Below are 13,292 nucleotides of genomic sequence, written 5' to 3' on the forward strand. Positions count from 1 at the left end.
AAGAAATTTAACATCTGTATTTAAACATGATGAAGGTACAAAAGGAACAGTCCCTTTAAGATTTATTACCACATTTGGTACTAATGCTTATAAATTATTTGGTATTATTAATAGTTAATGGCATATCCTGAAAAATTACCAATTTTTTGAAAGTTATCTCACAGAATACTGTAAATTTGGATATAGGAGGGGTAGAAATATAGGGGAATCACTTGAGTGGTATAAAAAGATGGAAGATAAAATATCAAAAATTAATATTATAAAAGGGTGTAATCCATGCGGTAATTGTATATACTGTAAGATTATTTTAAGAACAAAATCTTTTACCTCTATTAATACACCTAGTGTATATGATATACAACAGCTAATAACCTGTCGGACAGAGTGGATGATTTATATGGCAGTATGTCAGTGCGGGGCTTTCTATATAGGTCAGACATCAAGATCTTTTAAAAGTAGGGTGGCACTCCACCTTAGTGACATTAAATCTCAACGGGTGTGGAGTGCTCTTTACAAACACAAAATTGACCATATCACGGCACATTTTGTGTTTATAGGGATTGATACAATCCATAATGTTAATTTGACTGAAAATAATAAACATAAAATGTTGGATAAAAAGGAAAGTATGTGGATTTTAAATTTGGGGACTTTATATAGACCTGGTTTAAATAAGTTTCTTTCATAGTACGAATAATAACAAAAAATGGGTTAATTTGTTAGTTATTTATTTATTTAGGTAAATAGATAATGTGTTTTATAATAAATGAATAATTTTGGGCTGCACTAAGGTTTATATGCTTGCAATTCTCTGTATTTTCTATAATGTATGGTGCATATATTTAAAAATAGGGCTTGTACCTTTAAAGGAGATATATTTAAAGTGTTCTGTTGATGCACTTGGTATTTTCCACTGATGATGCCTAAAGTATGAAACCAGCTTGGAGTCATGTTTTTTCTCACTGTCTGCAAGCCAATAAAGTCATTTTGGCACTCTCTCTGCCTTTGAATTTTATCTATATTCATAACTTGCTGTGCTGGAATTATAGTTTTGTTGTTGTATTGTTGGAATCTTCCGTGCACGCCTTAACGTTCGTACGAGCACTAGCTTCATTGTTGGATTTTATATATATATATATATATATATATATATATATATATATATATATATATATACATACACATATGGCGAAAGAGAGAGAGAACTGCGATTCCCACTGGAGGAGTGACAGGCATGTTGCAGCAGGTGTAAAGTGATTGAGAGAGGCAATAAGGTGGATGAGGTGATCTTTCCTACATGACTGCATCTACCTGCACCTTCTTTACCTTTCCTGTTATATGTTAGTGTGGTTTGCAACACACTTTAGTAGGTTATAACTCATAAGTCGGATGTCTTTTTCTCCGTTAAATAAAAATTGGTTTTATTACTGCGGTGGTGGTGCTGCGGTAGCGTTGTCACCTCACAGTTAGACGTTGCCTGTTCGATTCTCAGTTAGAGCATCTTCTGTGTGGCGACATGTGTGAATGGGCATTCCTTCATTGAAGGCTGTGCATTAGGCCCGGCAAGCCAGCACGTCAAATCTACTGCCAATCATTAGCGGACCGGAGTTCTGCTGTGGCGACCCCTAACCAGGAAAAGCCGAAAGAAACAAACAAACTTTGCACTATCCTCAAAACAACCATTAATGCATATTATGTTTTTTTAACTACATCCAAAAACTCTTCTTTAGGCTTTCTGCAGTTCTGGCTTAGGTTCTGACTTATTGCATATCTCGTGGGTTAATATATTCACTGCTGATCTTGTCTATTGCAATCTTTATTTCTTCATTTAATGCAGTCGTCATCATCATCATCATCATCATCATCAACAACATCATCAACACCACCCCCCTCTTTTCATTTTTCTACTTGGGTTCAGTGTGTTGTGTCAATTGTCTCCAACTCTTTCAGTTCAGATGCACTCTGCTACCTTCTTTGACTATCATACCTGATTGTCTTTGGTCTTTACTCAAACAATCCATCCACCTCTTGGCTGGACATTGTCTTGTCTTCTTGCCTTCTCCCTGTCTCCTCAAAATCTTCTTTAACAAATCATCTTCTGCTATCATGTGCATGTGACAGAACCACCATGATCTGTTCTCTTTGACCTTCTCTGCAACAGAGGCTACATTTTGTTCTGCACTGATATTCTAATGTCTTCATCTGTCCCACAGTATGCATCTTACTACCATATCAGGTACAGAAGCACTGGTTGCACTCATCAAAGGGCCTGCCAAACTCTAGCAGCTTATCTGAGATCATTGTGCACTTTGCCAATAACCACCCTCAGATTCAACTACCTATTTCAAGGAGGATAAAGCCTGTAAGTTCCAGTATAAATTTAAGGGTATCAGTCCAATCATCCAACCCAGATATGAAGAACTACAAGACATCATACTGCAGAGGAAGTTTATCCCAGGACAGGGAGGAGATGCTGGCTAATGAACCTAGCCCTCCGTTTTGTTTTATTTATTTATTTACTTACTGATGTATGATTTGATCTCTGGTTCTAGTGTTGGCTGCACTACTGGACTTATTAAGAAGAGGGAGGTCAAGGACAGCAGGTTCCCTAAGGGCACTGTAAGCAAACAATAAATCTCCCTCAGGAGTCTATAAAACAAGCCTTCCAATCATCCATGGTAACCACAATTTTTGATAGTACAGATCTTCTTCTTTGTTAGGTTCCTCTGTGGCTTTTTGAGGTTTTTTTCATGTCTAGTGTGTCTACATGGCAAAGGGTGCATTATATTCAATAATGGGTCTGCCATGACAGAATGTAAGGAAACAGAGACTTCTTTGATTTTGAGGACATGCCCTTGTCAGTTAGTTGTGAGATATAGAACGTTTCCTGCTATCAGGAGCCAGATGTTGGTCAAAGGAGAGGGTGCCATGTACCCAAGTGCAGAGATCTCTATTCATTGTCTTATTTGATTATGGGGTTTTGCCAGTTCAGTTTGTTGCATGGATAAGCTGTTACCTGACAGGGATAATACTAATTTTCTTCGCATTTAGTTTTAGCCGTTCTTTTTTTCTTTTTGTAAACATCAGTCTGGTGGTTGCCACAGAGGTTTAAAGCTGTGAGCTGAAGTTACAGAGTTTGATTTCCTCAGTTATTTGCCTGCTGTGTGATCTTCATTTAGTCAAATAATGAGACAGTGCTTGAGGGCAGTTTGGGATTTGGGTTAGGCTCTTCAGTGGTGCCCTAGACTGCCGGCCTAGCAACTATCAATGAGCTACTCATGAACCAGGTGTAACTCATATTAGTTCATTTTAAAAGGTAAATGAATATTTCTGAAAGTTGACAATTGTGCCCATTTTGCAGTCATCTGCAAATCTGGTCAATGAGAGATTTTTTTTTCTGTTTTGAGGACAATGAAATAAATGCCAGACAGGAGGGTGCCAAGCACAGAATCCTGATTACATCATTGGTCAACTTCTCTCTGTTTGAAGAGGCACCTACAAGGACAATATGCATTCTGATCTTGTGTTTTTTGTTTTTTGTATTTTGTTTTCTACATGCCAATGGGCCAAAGGGTATATTATATGTAATAATGGGTCTGTCACAACAAGATATAAGTGAACAATGACTTCTTTGGCTTTGGCAGAGATACATTTGGCAGCTAAGTAGGAAATTAGCCACATGGTGGTCAAAGGAGAGGACACCATCGACCCAAGTAATAAGATCTCTAAACATTGTCTAGTTTAATAGTGAGCTGCGGAAAGTGCTGTAGGCTGCATTAATTAGCTGTTTTTCAGTAGTGGTTAATATTTCATATCTTGGTATTTAGTTTCAGCCCTTATTTCTAAACACCAGTTTGGCAGTTGCTACAGAGGGTAAAGACTTTAAGCTTTAGTTCCTGTGGTTTAGGGTTTAATTTCCTGAGTCCTCATTTGTCTACTGTGTGACTTTGAGCAAGTCTCTTAACCAGAAAGTGCTTAAGGGCAACTAGGAATTTGGGCTATGTTCCTCAGTGGTCCCTTGACTGCAAGCCTAGTGAGTGTATGTGAACCAGGTATTAACTCATCATTTTAAAAGGTAAATATGTATTTGAGAGAGCTAAAATTATGCACAATTTGTAGCCATCAGCAAATCTGTTCAACCAGACATAATTTTTATCAATTTATTGGACAGAGAAATAAATGCCAATGAGGAGGTACCATGCACAGCTCCCTGAGTAACACCATTGGTCACCAGCTCTCTGTTTAAAGAGGCATTACCTACTTGGTCGATGTGCATTCTGTCCTTGAGCCACTTGGCTATATGTCTTACCACACAGAGGGATCAATATTTAAGGCCATTAGATTATTAACAATTCTTTTATGAAGTATGGTGCCAAATGCCACGGCCAAATCAAGATAGGCACTGTTCACAGCTTCATTTACCTACTCCAAGATGCTGACTAGATTTAGTAGACATGATTTTCCTTCATGAAGCCAAATTATTGTGGGGCGAGTCTAGCAAGATTTTTAATATCATGTTTTATGAGGTAAGTGATGATGAGCTGCAAGGTTATACAGATCATACTTGTACAGCTGGATCTGTAGCTCTCAGGGTCCATGGTGGGTCCACCCTTATGGAGGAGCTGCTACAGCAGTGTGACCAGATCTGGGGACATAGGCTTAAGTTAAACAGTCTAGGTAGGAGTTATGCAAGTGCATGTTCAACATTATTAATTAGACAACCTTGTTTATTATCGGGACCCATCTGAGAGGTGTTTTTAGTCTTTGAAAGTACCTTAAGAACACATTCCAAAGTAATAGTATGGGTTGCAAGGAACTCAGGGATGACTGAAGTGGGGATGGAAGTTTCAGGAGGGTGGTTGTTAGCAAATTTGTCTGCCAGTATGCTTACAATTTCATTTGGGTATGAGCAGGAGACTCCATTATGGAAAAGTTAAGAATAATGCTTTGAATTATTTCTCAGTTATGAATCAGCTGCATTTTTTATAGCTGAAAACTACATTCCAAAGTCAAAATTCTAGACCATAAAACCAGTGAACTGAGTCAAACACTAGATGATATGGAACCAAGTGATGCTGACATCCTACAGAAAGGCCTCACTGAGACCAATGACTGGTGTCAGAACTATGGCCTTAAGTTCAAGGCCAAAAAATGTGTCATCATCCCCTTTGGGAAAAACCCAGTTCCCATGAATTACCACATCAATGATAGTCCACTGAACACAGAAGGCGTAATAAGAGATCTGGGAACACAGGTTGACAGCAACCTCTCTTTTGACCACCACATTGCCACTGTGGTCAGAAAGGCCTTCTATGTGACACATCTCATTACTAAGGGTTTTGCACCCATGAAGAAAGAGGTCATTGTCTCCCTCTTCTCTTTCCTCATTAGGCCAGTCGAGTACAATCCCCCATTTGGCATGTACCTCACTAGACACCTGCAACAACTGGAGAGGCCATAAAAGTATCTCACAAAGAGGATCATAGGCCTTAAACACTTGTCCTATATGGACAGACTAAAAAAAAACTCCAACTATTCTCTGTCTCATATTACCTACTTAGAGGCGATCTCTGCTTGACTTACAAAGCCATGTCTGACCCAGCTCTGTTAGAAATGCTACATCTAAAGAAATCCCAATCCCTCTGCACCACATGCTCCAGAGATCTCAACCTCATTACCACAATCAACAGAACGTGCTGGAGGGACAGGTTCATAACCCAGAGAATGCCCATGCTAAGGAGCAGACTTCCCATACGTGTCAAACCTCACTGACCCTCTTCAAGAGAAATCTTGATGAGTGGATGGGAAATAGAAAATTCACCCCAGGGATCACTCCAGTGGCTTGACAGAGGCACTGGGAACTAAGGTCGGGTGGCATGATGCCAGGGTAATCCTATGGGCTATGCTTGTAAAGGCTCCAGGGCCATTAGCCTAGTACACACCTATGAACCTATATTACAAGGTTGCGATTATCTACTCAAGCAATGAATAACAGCTTAATCATGAATGCATTTTCTAATTTGGATACATTGTTTTGAAATGCCTGTACATAGCTTTTTTGAATTAAAGTTGTTGCTATATACATCATGCTTCAAACATTATATGGTTTGTTAATTGGAAGTGAAATAACTATTGCATTTGTTTTAATATAAATACACAGCCAGTGTATAGTTTAACAGAAGTCATGATTAGCACACAAAATTACTTTGTCACGGTAACTACCACTGATGGCTGTATTAACCTGCTTACGTTAAAATATATGTTCTTACCTTTGAATAGTTAAAGATATACTAAATGTCATTTGTCGAAAAGAAATGTCCCAGTCCTATCAAAAGTTTTTATTAAAATGATTTATGCTTCTTAATGATGATGCTTGTTTAAATGGTGACTTAAAATTAGTCTGCTAGATATGCTAAAAACAGGAACATTTTGATTGTGGTATTATTCCATCTGATATACAACTGGCACTAACATGTGAAGAACAGGTAAGAAAATTATGGATTTTTATTAGTCACATTTGTATATATTCTGCTGTGTCTTCAGTATGATGATGTTTAAACTGTTAATGTTAAAAACATTAAATTACCACATATTTCATATTACGTCAGTGAGAGATGTATATGGATACTGACAGAGGTACTAGTTTCCACTGCAAACTTTATGCAGAATTTAAACATAAGTGAAATAAGAAAGCCATATCTGACCTTTTGCATAAATAAGATTTTATGCAAATGATATAATTGCTACTCCCAGATTAGTTTATCATAGCAGTATCATTGCAATGCCATTTTAATGAATTTGCTTCACATAATCAGATTAACAAACATTTGTATTGTTCAAAAACAAAGGCTGTATTTTTCAATGTGTATAAATTGGTCGTGTCAATTGGTATCTATGATTTGGGTACTGTGACTAGGCTACTAATGGTCCTGTCAGTCAACAGCCTACTATTGACCTATGAACTTACAAACCTTCCTTTTTAGAGTCACAAAATTGTGGAAAGGGTCTATTCTGAACAGACCATAGCAGCATTAGAGGGAACAATTTTAAGAAAAGTTCATTGAAACCCTTAATGAATGTGCAACCATATAGTTTTTGAAATCTGAGCCTTAACTGTCACTAAGCACTGCAACTCGCACCTCATACTTTATTCATTTATTTATTTTTAGATATTTGCACATAGACACTCTTTGTGGAAAAATAGCAAAATGTAGACTTCATTCTAAATGAAAAATGAATCAACAAATGTAAAATAAAATAAAATAAATAAATAATCTATTGCATCCAGAGATGCTGAGTTGTTTTACACAAATATGTATGAAGCACTCAACTTGACTGGCCATAGCATATAAAAAGGCAATTGTGACATACATTTCCATTTTGCAGTTTTCAACATGAACACAGAAATATTTACTTCATTAGTAATGCAGGTATCTCTTTCTACTAGAAGAACAGTTTATCGTGAAACTGTGCTTTGGAGAAAAGTCTCCTGCATGGGTTGTTCATCAAATACAGCTAGAACTGGAAAGCTATTCACATTAAAACATAGACTACTACTATTAGATGAAGGCTACATATAATATGCAATGCTTTCTGTGATATATGTATGTTCTTTTAACGATAGAATCTTTCCCAAAAACAAACAGGCCTCACACATACATCAGTGGTTCTTTCGCATCCACCATTCATTATGTCTCTTTTTCTGTCTTTCTTTTAAAATGTCTTACATCCATTTGATGTTCTTGCAGTAAGAATGATTGGAGCATTCAACCAATAGTCTGATTACCCATATTTTCTTTATTCTTTATAAAATATTAAAAAATGGTGTGCGTTTTTACACTTCCTACCAGATGTAGCAACAGGTACAGTAGACGTGTGCCTAGGGGTGGCAGAAAAGGAAAGGCAACATGAGCATGACGTAGTATTACGATCCCTCAGTTTTTGTTTCTTTTCTTGGTGTGGGTGTCATCATGTCCTTTTCTTTCCTTTCCTTTTTTTTTTGATGGTGGGGGTAGAATGCCGTGACCAGCTATCATCCAAGTTGATAAAGTCACCTAAAAAGGAAAAATCAGAGCCGTTACTGACACAGGATATGCATACCTCTGCAGCCCAGCAGTAATTACTGTGAGCTTGTGCATTGCTGAAAATGCATGTAATAAAAGGCAATGATGAGGTAATATGAATGCAGTGGAACAGAGCAGTTAGCATGGATAAAATCCCCCAAACGCCTGCTTATTACCAAGAAGACAGCAGCTTAATATTTCAGTTTCGATTTTTTTCTTCAGAGCTCAACTGAATAAACACTACTAATGCAGAAAGATTATAGTTGTGTTACCTATTCATGAATAACAATTATAATATGTTTTGGGGCCTATTGGTAACAGCAAAGTAACATAAGAAGTTTTCTCAGTTCTGCCAAGAGTAGGAAATAAGACATGAGAAATGTTTGGAAGGGAGCAGGATGTCTGACATTACTGAAAATAACCAAAGTTCAGATGTTAAACTTTGAGATGAACAGTTAAATGATGAAATGGCCTGCAAAGAAGGAGCATTACAAACAAGTTTCCATTGCTGGCTCCCCTCTTCCAGTTATCTGGACCATGTAAGTAAGGCAGTAAGCAGAAGAAGGCTTGACGGAGAGAAGCAGAAGTAATAGGAGGCAGGGATAGGAAGAGAGAGAAGAAAATATAGTGCTATCACTCCTATCAACACCCACCTTCAATGTGCTAGAAACAAAGGCTGATTGGCACCTAAGTAAGGTAAAAACACCTCCAGTTATAGGCAGGGGGATATATGATATATGATTTCATAGGGGAAGGTTCAGCAATGTTTAAATGCACCTCTAACGCAGAGTTCTTCCCTCTTTTTTCCAGCAGCATTTAGACGGAGTTAATAAAGCTTTGCTCTCTAAGAAGTCACTTGATTTTCATATAACAAACTGGCATCAAAGAAGATTAAATCAACAAGGAAGATTGTTCAGGTTAGGCCGTAAATAACAAAAGTAATATTACCACAGCAGGAGCTAGGATTCATATTCCACTAGTACTAAGGAGGGGAGGTTGCTGCCCATATCTGAAATACCTCCTTGAAATAATAAAGTGAGGGCCCCTTTTCATGACTTGGTGATAGAGGAGATGCATGTTAAATTTCCCACAACACTTACTGGGAAGAAGAACAGTCTTTCTCTATTAAAAATGATGCAATAGTAACATGTCATAATTATACAATCTTACTTCATTTTCTCATATTTTAACACAGTCTCTAAAAAAAAAATAAAAACATTCATTCCACACGTCTAACCATTTTGTCATTCATCATTCTATCTATGCAAGCATTTTCTACATCCCATTCCTTACTGCAAGTGTACAAAATTATTTATACAGACATGTCAAATACATGTTATAACCATTTCATCAATTTTTTCTTACTCTTTTTATAACACATCATTATAATAACTGTACATAATATTAAGAATGCTTAACTTTTCTATTACTTCCATATTATTCCTTTTCTATTAATAGTCTCTCTCCTCTAAGAGTTGAAAAAAACAGAACACTTTCTTTCCTGAAATGTCTTATATTTCATTTGTGATTTAGGAGGTAGTTTCCTGAGTTAGAGTTTCCATAAAAAATCCCACCAGCGTTGACTGTTTTCTTACCAGAGTCCTTTAATTGCAAAGGCAACACTTAGTATCACAGGATCATTGGACATTACTAGGCTAATTGCCTTGAGTCCCTTACAAGCCTAGCCAAGAGTTTATCCCCAAAAAAGAAACCTCAGTCACCACCTGTCACTCCTGTCAATGAGGGACAAAGGTGGAACCCCTGGGACAAATTTGTGGTTTCCCATCCACTCATCAAGGTTGCACTTGAAGAGGGTCAGTGAGGTACTCTGTTTGACATGTGTGGGAAGTCTATGTCAGAGACAGGACAGCCTCTGGGAGACAAAACTGTCTCTCCAGCAGGTTTTGCTGATGTTGCATATTAGATTCAGGCCTTTCAAGCGGGTAATGCACGAGGAGTTAAACTTATGGATATGGAGCATCTCTAGTAGGGCTGGGTCCAATATTGCCTTGTAGGCAAGACACAAATCACCTCTGAGCAATCTGTACAATACCAAGTAAAGTGATAGGGATTTGAGCCTGTCCACATAAGACAGGTGTTGGAGGCCATGAATTCTCTTTATGAGGTATTTCTTTGGTCTTTCCAGTTGGTGCAGGTGTTTGGAGAGGTATATACACAGGGCATTACACTCAGTTATATGCCTAATGAGGAAGGTGTACAGAGAGATAATAACCTCCTTTTTTCTAGATGCAATCCCTTTCCTTATGAGATGAACCAAGTAAAAGGCTTTTTTGAGCACTGCTGCTACATGATGGTTGAATGTGAGATTGTTGTCAACCTGAGAGCCCAGGTCTCTCACCACAGGTTTTGTGCTTAGGGGGTTGCCATTGATGTAGTAATCAGTAGGGCCGTGTTTTTGCAGAATGGTATGATAATACATTTTTTTCATTTAACTTAAGGCCATGACTTTGGCACCAGTCATTTGTTGCTGTGAGACCTTCTTGCAGTATGTTAACATCATCTGTGGAGGCAATGACAGCACCCAACTTACAGTTATCCACAAACTTGGTCAGCCACAGGCCCTTTGTCTTTGCCTGGACCTCTGAGAAGTAGATGTCAAACAGTAGGGGTTCCAAGACAGATCCCTGAAGAACACCACTAGTGACAGGTCTGCTGTTAAAGGTGGTGGCACTTATTTCAACCTTGTGGGTTTTATCTGTGAGCCAGTTGGCCACCCACCTGATGAGATAGGGATTTATGCCAAGTTGTGTTAGCTTTTTGATGATGCCCGAGTGGGGGATTGTGTCATAGGCCTTGGCCAAGTCAAGGTAAGCTGGATGTACTGACTTTCCCTCATCCAGGGCCTTGATAACAGTCTCAAAGAAGTCAATCAGGTTCAACAGGCAAGATCTGCCCCTGGTGAATCCAAATTGGGTGGGTTCAAGTGCTTCGAGATTGCCTATGTCCTTGTTTATGAGATCCATAATAACATGCTCCATGGCTTTACAGATCAGACTTGTGAAGCTAATGGTACGATAGTTTCCCAGGTCAGTAGTGGCACCACCTTTGTGCAAGGGGATGACAATGGCACTTTTCCACTCTGCTGGAATGAAGCCTGTAATTAGGCTGTGGTTGAATAGGGTGTCCAATGGCAAAGCTAGTTCTTGCTGGAGATGGTGCAGAATGCAGCCTGGGATATTATCAGGTCTCATGGAAGCTGCGTTATTTGCTTTGGATAGGGCCTTTAACACTTGATGTATGGAGATGTGAGGTGTGGGACAAGTATTGGGGATGTTGAATGGGCCTTTGGGGGGTAGAGGGGTGAAGTTTATGCTGAACCTATTAGCTAGCAGGTTGGCTAAGTCAACAGGATCAGTGTAAGTGGTACCCTTAAGTATTAATTTGGAACAAACTCAGGCTTTGCCATGAAGCTTCCTGACATGACTGAAGAAGGCTTTGTGGTTTTGCTTTGTTTTGTAGGCTAGTTTCAATTCATAATTGGCTTTGGAGGTTTTCACTAGTGATCTAATTTGCTTGTTGAGGCTGAGAAGGGGGATTTTCCAATTAGGAATTTGTTCCTTTTTACCCTTGGACAACAGTTTTTACCTTTTGCTGTAAAGTCTGTTGATAGAGGATATCCACCAGACAGGTTTATGTTTCCTTGAGGAGTAGGTTTTAGTTCTGTTGGGTAGGGCTCAGTCCATGCAGTTGTACAGGTGCTTGCATATCGCATTGGGATACTGTTCAGCATAGTTGTCTGCATCCTCTGAGGGAATTCAGTGGTGTGAAGTTACTGATACCCTCCCTTATGAGGTTGTAGTCAGCTTTTGAGAGTTTTTTTTAGCTAGGTTATGGCTGGGAGGGGGAGGGATTGGGTGGGATAGAAACTTTGAGCAAGACAGACCAATGATCTGAACTCACCAAGGAAGAACATACTTAGGGAGTGGTGCAGTGGTCACCCATGTTGGTGAGAACCAAGTCCAGAATGTTATCTCCCCTTGTGGGGGATAAGCTGAGCTGGTCTAGTGCATTAGAACTGATGAAGTCAAGGAATCGGGTGAGTGCATTAGTGCAGGAATAGTTCACCCAGTCTACAGTGGGGTAGTTAAAGTCACTGAGGATCAGGGTGTAAGGGGGGTACCTTGATGGAGTCAAGCAGGTCCAGGTAGGAGGATTGGGATAATTGAGTCATGGAGGGGGAGTCTATAGCTGGTTATAACTTGGATGGTTGTCTTGCTAGCTGTCAGTTGCACCTGGAGTAATTCCAGTGTGTCATGCTGGCAAACCAATCTGGAGGTGTGCCTGTCCCTAATGAAGATAGAGACTCCACCATCCTTAGTCTTTCTGATCTTGTTTTTGGGTCAGAAAGTGTGGAATGAGGTATAGCCTGATAAGGCAGGGGTGCTCTCTGCAGCCCTGAACCAAGTTTCCATGACTGCACAGATATTGGCATCTTCCAGTGTGAGGAGAGCCTCCAGTAAGTGCATTTTCAGGTTAAGGCTCCTAGCATTAAGCAGCATAACCTTTAATTTGCTTTTTGACAGATCTTTTATATTGGAAGTTTTGTCTTTGGGACATAGCCTAAATAAGGCACAATGGGGAAGGTAAGAGCCTTGGCCAGGATCCAGAACCCCAGGGGTGACAGGTAGAGGCCATCTCTGGCAAAGCATCGAGGCCTGTCAACCATGTCATCTCAGGCAGACAGATACTGGACCCCCTTGAAAAGACACCAGAAACTAAGCCAATTGTTGAAGTTGATTATTGTGGTATCATTCTTGGTGACGGTAGGGTGCTGCTTAGGGCTAGGGTCATACCTGCCTGGGACACATACTCTGAGAGCTCATTCATGTCTCTCTTTATATAGTCCAGGGAGGCATGTCTCAAGTCATTCACACCAACATGGACAATGACAGAGTCATATTTGTAGCTGTTATGAAGAGACTTAAGTGCATGCGTGATGTGGCAGATTCTGGCACCTGACAGGCTACTGACTGTGAGCTTCACCTTGTCAAGCCTGGTGAGGGGGACATCAGTGTTTCTCACTACTGAGTCACCAATGACTAGTATGTTTTGTTTATTGTTATGTCTTATGGGCTGCATTGGTTCATTGTTATGCCCAATGAGCTGTGTTTGTGAGACACTGGTGTGTTGTCTACTGTGTGTGATGTGTTTGGTGTTGTGTGTGGAATGTTAGTGAGCCTGTTTTGGGTGTCTCTGTTGTTTAGGTAA

This window comes from Protopterus annectens, chromosome 17.part0, assembly GCF_019279795.1.
Source record: "Protopterus annectens isolate FY-2018-M chromosome 17.part0, PAN1.0, whole genome shotgun sequence".
NCBI classification, from domain to species: Eukaryota; Metazoa; Chordata; order Ceratodontiformes; family Protopteridae; genus Protopterus; species Protopterus annectens.